The sequence below is a fragment of the Scyliorhinus torazame genome, chromosome 11 (genome assembly GCF_047496885.1).
Source record: "Scyliorhinus torazame isolate Kashiwa2021f chromosome 11, sScyTor2.1, whole genome shotgun sequence".
Classification (NCBI taxonomy): Eukaryota; Metazoa; Chordata; class Chondrichthyes; order Carcharhiniformes; family Scyliorhinidae; genus Scyliorhinus; species Scyliorhinus torazame.
The window spans coordinates 83,855,497-83,861,496 of NC_092717.1; the positions used below are offsets into that span (position 1 = coordinate 83,855,497).

Below are 6,000 nucleotides of genomic sequence, written 5' to 3' on the forward strand. Positions count from 1 at the left end.
GTTAGATCTTGTTAACCTTGTCACTAGTATCAAAGTTAAAGTAAAGAACTCATGCAATTATTGTTATAGTTACTCAATAAAACTTTTGTTACTATTGGACGAGTTTGAGTTTTCTTCATCGCGATTCAGAAGACCTCATCACTAACCAAGGTTTGAGTAGCACATGTTACCGACCACACAGGTAACAAAACATGGTACCAGGCATGTTGGTTTTAACAGAGCTAGTTAGATTAGGTTAGACAAAAAGAAAAGAAAATTCAGACCGGATATTCAACTGTGGAAGACTTCACAGCAAATGGATCCTCGACGACTAACTATGGGACTCATTGGACTCTAGGGCAGCTGGAAACAACCGGTAATTTATGTTATGACTGGAAAAGATTTGAACAAATATTCCAAATATTTATCGCAGATAATGATTTAAGCACGGTCTCTGATGCAACAAAAATAGCATTACTACTCTCAATAGGGGGCATGAAGCTAGAGAAATCTATAATTGCTTTACTTACTTAGAAGGTGAAGACAACACCCAATTAGAAGTAATACTCAAAAAATTTGATGAACACTGTAAGAGTCAGTCTGGTGAGATGCCGGACATATTTAACTCTTGTCATAAATGCCAGAGAAACAGAGGGCCCATCACTGATTTTATTACAAATCTCAAGTTAACATCACAAGGCTGTGATTATGCTGATTTCAGAGACACTATGATAATGGATCAATTAATTTATAGACTATCTGACAAAAAATTGAAGGAAGAACTTTCACAGGATAGGTATCTAACTCTAGAAACTGCTATACAAAAATGCCTTGCTTATGAACAAAAACAAATTCAACACTGTGAGTCTTTACAAACACAGAATCAGTTTCTAGAAAACAAAATCAGTAAAAATGGTGCGAACACTCACCACGAGGCGAAGGCAGGATCTCACTCGATGCAACAGCACTTTTTGATTGGCAGCCATCTTGAGTGAGAGCGTTCCGGCCGGTACGCACATGTGCACTCCTCAAAAAGAAAAGAAATGGCAAGATACACTTGTGCGCATGCGCAAGGAGCCGCGCAAGCGCAGATGCGAAAAGAGCGCACAGTAAAGGAAAGTCGGATTGCACATGCGCAATCGATTCTTATGCTTTACGTCATGAGCGTCATGACGTCAGAAGACCCGGACCACGCCCACTTAAAAGGGAAATGCCCGAAAATTACAAATAAGAATTTTAAAGCTGCAAAACCCAATTTTAAAACTGCAAAACCCAATTTTCTTACCTCAAAAGACAAAACAAAGCCTGAGCGTCTACCAGCTGTTAAAAATAATCTCTGCAGCACCCTGGCACAAACAGTTTGCACCACCCAAAGAGGAGAGCACAGTGATTTGTTCATTGAAGAATACTAATCAGAAGATGATTTCTTCATTGGACATAGAAAGAACAATGACAAAAACAAACAGAAACAAAAAGAGATGATTTGTTCATTGAAGACTACTGCTCAGACATGGATGAGTTATTCGGAATTGATGATCATTGCATCAGTAACACGGATGAAAAGCTCAACATGACTTTTCTCATGGTGGATGAATCCAATACCATGGTGCCATGGCAGATCGTCAATGCATTGGATGACAGCAATACCCAAGAAGAAGACGACGCCGCACAAAGAGCACAGAACGACTCCGTTGAGAGAGCACAGGTCGACTCCACAGAGAGAACACTGCACGACTCTACAGAGAGAGCGATGAAAGACTCCATAGAGAGCGCGATGAAAGACTCCACAGAGAGAGCGATGACAGTTTCCACAGAGAGAGCGATGAAAGACTCCACAGAGAGAGTGATGCAAGTCTCCACAGGCAGCTCGGTGTCAGACTCAAAAATGGAAGCAAGCAAACACTCCATAGCGAACGCCGTGCATGAACAAGATGATGAAGTTCTATCCACCTTATCTGCGCAACCAGCAGCAGACTATGAAAATCTACCCAGCTCATTTAACCAACAAGAAGACAATGAATGTCTACCTGCTGTATGTGAGAATAGTGACAATGTGATCATGATCGACATACAGGATGTGCAGGATCACAGTGAGACTGACAGATCTCAGCTCATCTGTACAGAAGTACTCAACAATCAGGGGAGGGCTACTCATGAGTCCAGAGAGACCATGTCAATTGAAATCTTAAAGATTTTGACTCCAGAAGACGAGCACCAAGAGTCCAGAGAGACCACGTCAATTGAAATCGTGAAGATTATGACTCCAGAAGAGGAGCACCAAGAGTCCAGAGAGACCACGTCAATAGAAATATTGAAGATTTTGACTCCAGAAGAGGAACACCAAGAAACCAAAGATGATTCAAATGAACCTGAAATGACTCCAAAAGAGGAGCACCAAGGAAGCAAAGAAGAGGAATCAAATCCACCACAAATTACTGATGTCACCAACATCAATGCAACATCAGATCATTCTCACAATTCTCAAGAAAAAACGCTCAATGTAACAGATACCACAAAGGACATTGACACCAATAACTGAAACAATGACTCAAATCATCCACACGGAACACTCATTGAGCGCAACAAGAACAACAAAAACCGCAAGAAGCACAGCAGAAACAAGAACAACAGCAACAACAAAGGCAACATGCAGCGCAACAAGAACATAAACAACAAGAAGCATAACAGAAACAACAAGCACGACAAGAAAAATAACAAGAACAACAGCGAAAACAACAGAAACAACAAGCATGACAAAAAGAACAACAACAAGAACGACAAAGAAAAACGACAAAGACAGAAACAACAACAATGAAACAATTACCTGTACAACATGGTACAACTCTACACATGAAGGACAATGCCACAGCACACTGCAAAACAATGGCAAGAGCACAAACATGCTATGTCATGGCAACAAATCTCACAAATTCACATTTCCTCCACAACAAACAAGCAAACCAGCTTTCAAGAAAGATGACTTACAGAATCAATACCACAAGCACAGGAAAAAGTCCAGGTCAGACAACAAAGATGACATACAGAATCAATACCACAAGCACAAGAAAAAGTCCAGGTCAGACAACAAAGATGTAACACAGAATCGCTACCGCAAGCATAGAAAAAAAAAAGCATAAATCAGACAACAAAGTGATTTGACCATTCAAATACCTCATTGTGACTTCTTGGTTACTTAAACACAGGAACACTGACGACGTTTACAAAGAAATAACAACATCAACATCACCACTTCAACAACAGAAGAAGAAAGCAACTTGACCGAACAAACTCATAAAGTATGGACTCACAAATTTTTTTAAAATTAAGATTGGACTCTTAAATATTAATTGGCTTTGTATAATGATCAAGATCATCTGAACTGGTACATAACATCATTTGTCTACCTATTTCACACAAGGGAAAAACCCAAGAGGCTAAATGTATTAACATTTGACGGACTAACTCATTGATTTTATGTAATGCATTTGCAAACTGCATCCATTATGTTTGTTCAAGTTTCTTTGCAACATACAGAAAATATGTAACAGGAAAAAAAGGGGGATGTAGTGATCTCTATATGTGCATGTACACAAGGGGTTAATGTGTAATCAGTAGCACCACTAGAGGGCCGGACCAACAGGGGTATAAAAGGCAACCACATTGGATCTCTCTCTCTCTTTCGGGTGCACTGTGACCAGGGCAATAGCAGACTAGTTCAGATGGCTAGTGGAGTTATGTATAGTTACCGTGATTAGATCTTGTTAGCCTTATCACTAATATCAAAGTTAAAGTAAAGAACTCATGCAATTATTGTTATAGTTACTCAATAACCCTTTTGTTACTAGTGGACGAGTTTGAGTCTTCTTCATCGAGATTTAGAAGACTTCATCACTAACCAATGTTTGAGTAGCACATGTTACCTACCACACAGGTAACAAAACAAACACCTCAGCCAGGTCTGGGAGTAGGCTAACTAGAAGGTCTCCTGACAACCCCCCCCACACACACACACACACCCCTCACACTTCTTCTGCAAACAACTGTGTCTTTTTACTCTTTTGAGATAAACCAATGAACCAAAACCTATTAAACAAATGATCAACCCTTTAAGGGGTATTATATACCACTGTAACAGAACCAATCAAACTTCAGCAGAGATTTATCAAACCAAAACATAATGGACTGGATTCTCCGATCCACCAGTCACATGTTTCTTGGCCGCATGCAATTTGCCAGGGTCAGGATTTTATCTTCCCACCACTTGTCAATGGGATTTCCCTTTGCAGCCACCCCACATCACAAGGAAGTGCCACAGGCGGGGTGCATTTCTGGCAGGAAAAGTGAAACAGAATGACCAGAGAATTCCAGCTAATTTGTTTTGGGGGTAGTGATAAGAATCCAGCCTCTGCTGCGTTCACCAGTTGCAGAAGGCCTCAAGCTTGAAGTCCATCCATGCCTTGCGTTAAGGCTCTAGTTGTGGCTCCTGCCCACTAAGTAGCAACATCATTAGTGACATGAAGGCATGCAGTACACTGCTCCTCACTGAAGCTCAGATTAGGGGTACTCCCTGATGTCCCCTCACTCCCTCCCTCCTTGAATGTGGCTGCCTACTGGGTGCCCTGCTCTTCTCCCTCACCCTCCTTCTCCCTGCAGCTTGTATTGTAATGTGGAATCCTTCTAACAATCCACAAAGAACGTTAAGAAGTTGACCTGCAGTCAGAAGAAATGATTGAGCAATTTACTTGCGATTCCTGTCATTTAGCATTATGGTCTGATGGTCTATGTCAGCACAGGGTGTCTCAACAACAATGATGGCCTAAATTCAGCATGGCACACTGATTCACAAAATGATCTCCATCCTCTTTGTATTCAGGAGGCCTGCATCGAGCATTTTATCAGGATGGCACAATGTGCACTTCTTGTTGGGATTGTGTGCACACATCTTGGTCATGGACCTGAAGTGATAGTGTAGTCCCTTATGATCAGTGCATTCCGGGGCTCAATTTAACCCTTAATCTCTCCCATCCCAACTATCCAGGCCTTTCAGGTTCAGAAATTATTTGCTCCCATCTGAATCATCAGTGCCTGGCAACCTTTAAGTCTCAGTTATTCAAAGTTTTGAAAAAAAAGGCAACATTAGCCCTCATCTTGATGTGCTGCTGACAAATGAGGTCAACTCTGCTTTGCAAGCTGGTCCAGGGAGGTTGAGCGATCTCACGGCAGATAGTTTAATGGCAGAAATCAGACTTTTCCACCTCAGATTGGCAAACAACAAAGAAGTATTCCACAACCTGAAAAAATATTTGAAGTATAGAAAGAAAACCGACAGAATAGTTGGAAAACAATGTGCCAGCAACAAAGAAAAAGTAACCATAACTCAAATATAGAAAGGGAGATACAATCAAACAAAATGCTGTTGTCATCAAAGGATCCAGGTCTAATTTTCTGCCTATAATTCCCTTTCAAAACATTTATTACATCAAATGAGTCTTCTGTTCATTCCTCCCTATTTCTTAACAATCCAGCATCTGCCGAATTGGTGGCTGGGGTACACCGATAATAGAAGGAATTATATTTTTGTCAGTGTTCACAGTCAGCTATCTGTGTGGTAGAATTACACTTCTGATCCCTTTAAGAGTCCTACCTCTATGCTTGCAGTACTTCCACGCACCATGGCAACTGTCAGCATGCTCCACAGCAGTGATGAATGATGGCATTCACACTGAAGGATTAATATTTGCAACATCATTATTGCAAGTTTATTAAGACAGAATTTACATTTGATTACTGGAAAACCTGACAACGTAACAGCTTCAACAGCTCTCGATTATAAACGGTATGTTAAATATGGTTGGCCCACCAGCTTCTGTACAAAGTTAGCATGATATTAAGAGAAGCAGAAAAATCCGCAGGGAGGTTTCAGAACCTGACAAGCTGTCACTTACCAGTAAGGTAGGTGTATGCTACAGCCACTTTAATGCGCATTAACATTCAACATTCCTCGAGGCCTGACACTGCAAA

At 40.9% G+C, this 6,000-nt stretch overlaps 1 long non-coding RNA gene across 1 annotated transcript in view; it reads right to left on the reverse strand.

Moving 5' to 3' along the window:
• Window positions 1-5,790, reverse strand: part of LOC140385999 (uncharacterized) — a 49,672-nt gene extending 43,882 nt beyond the window's left edge. Inside the window, exon 1 of the long non-coding RNA XR_011933520.1 lies at window positions 5,624-5,790. This is a non-coding gene — a long non-coding RNA (uncharacterized lncRNA). The remainder of the gene's footprint in view (window positions 1-5,623) is intronic.
• Window positions 5,791-6,000: the final 210 nt, after the last annotated feature.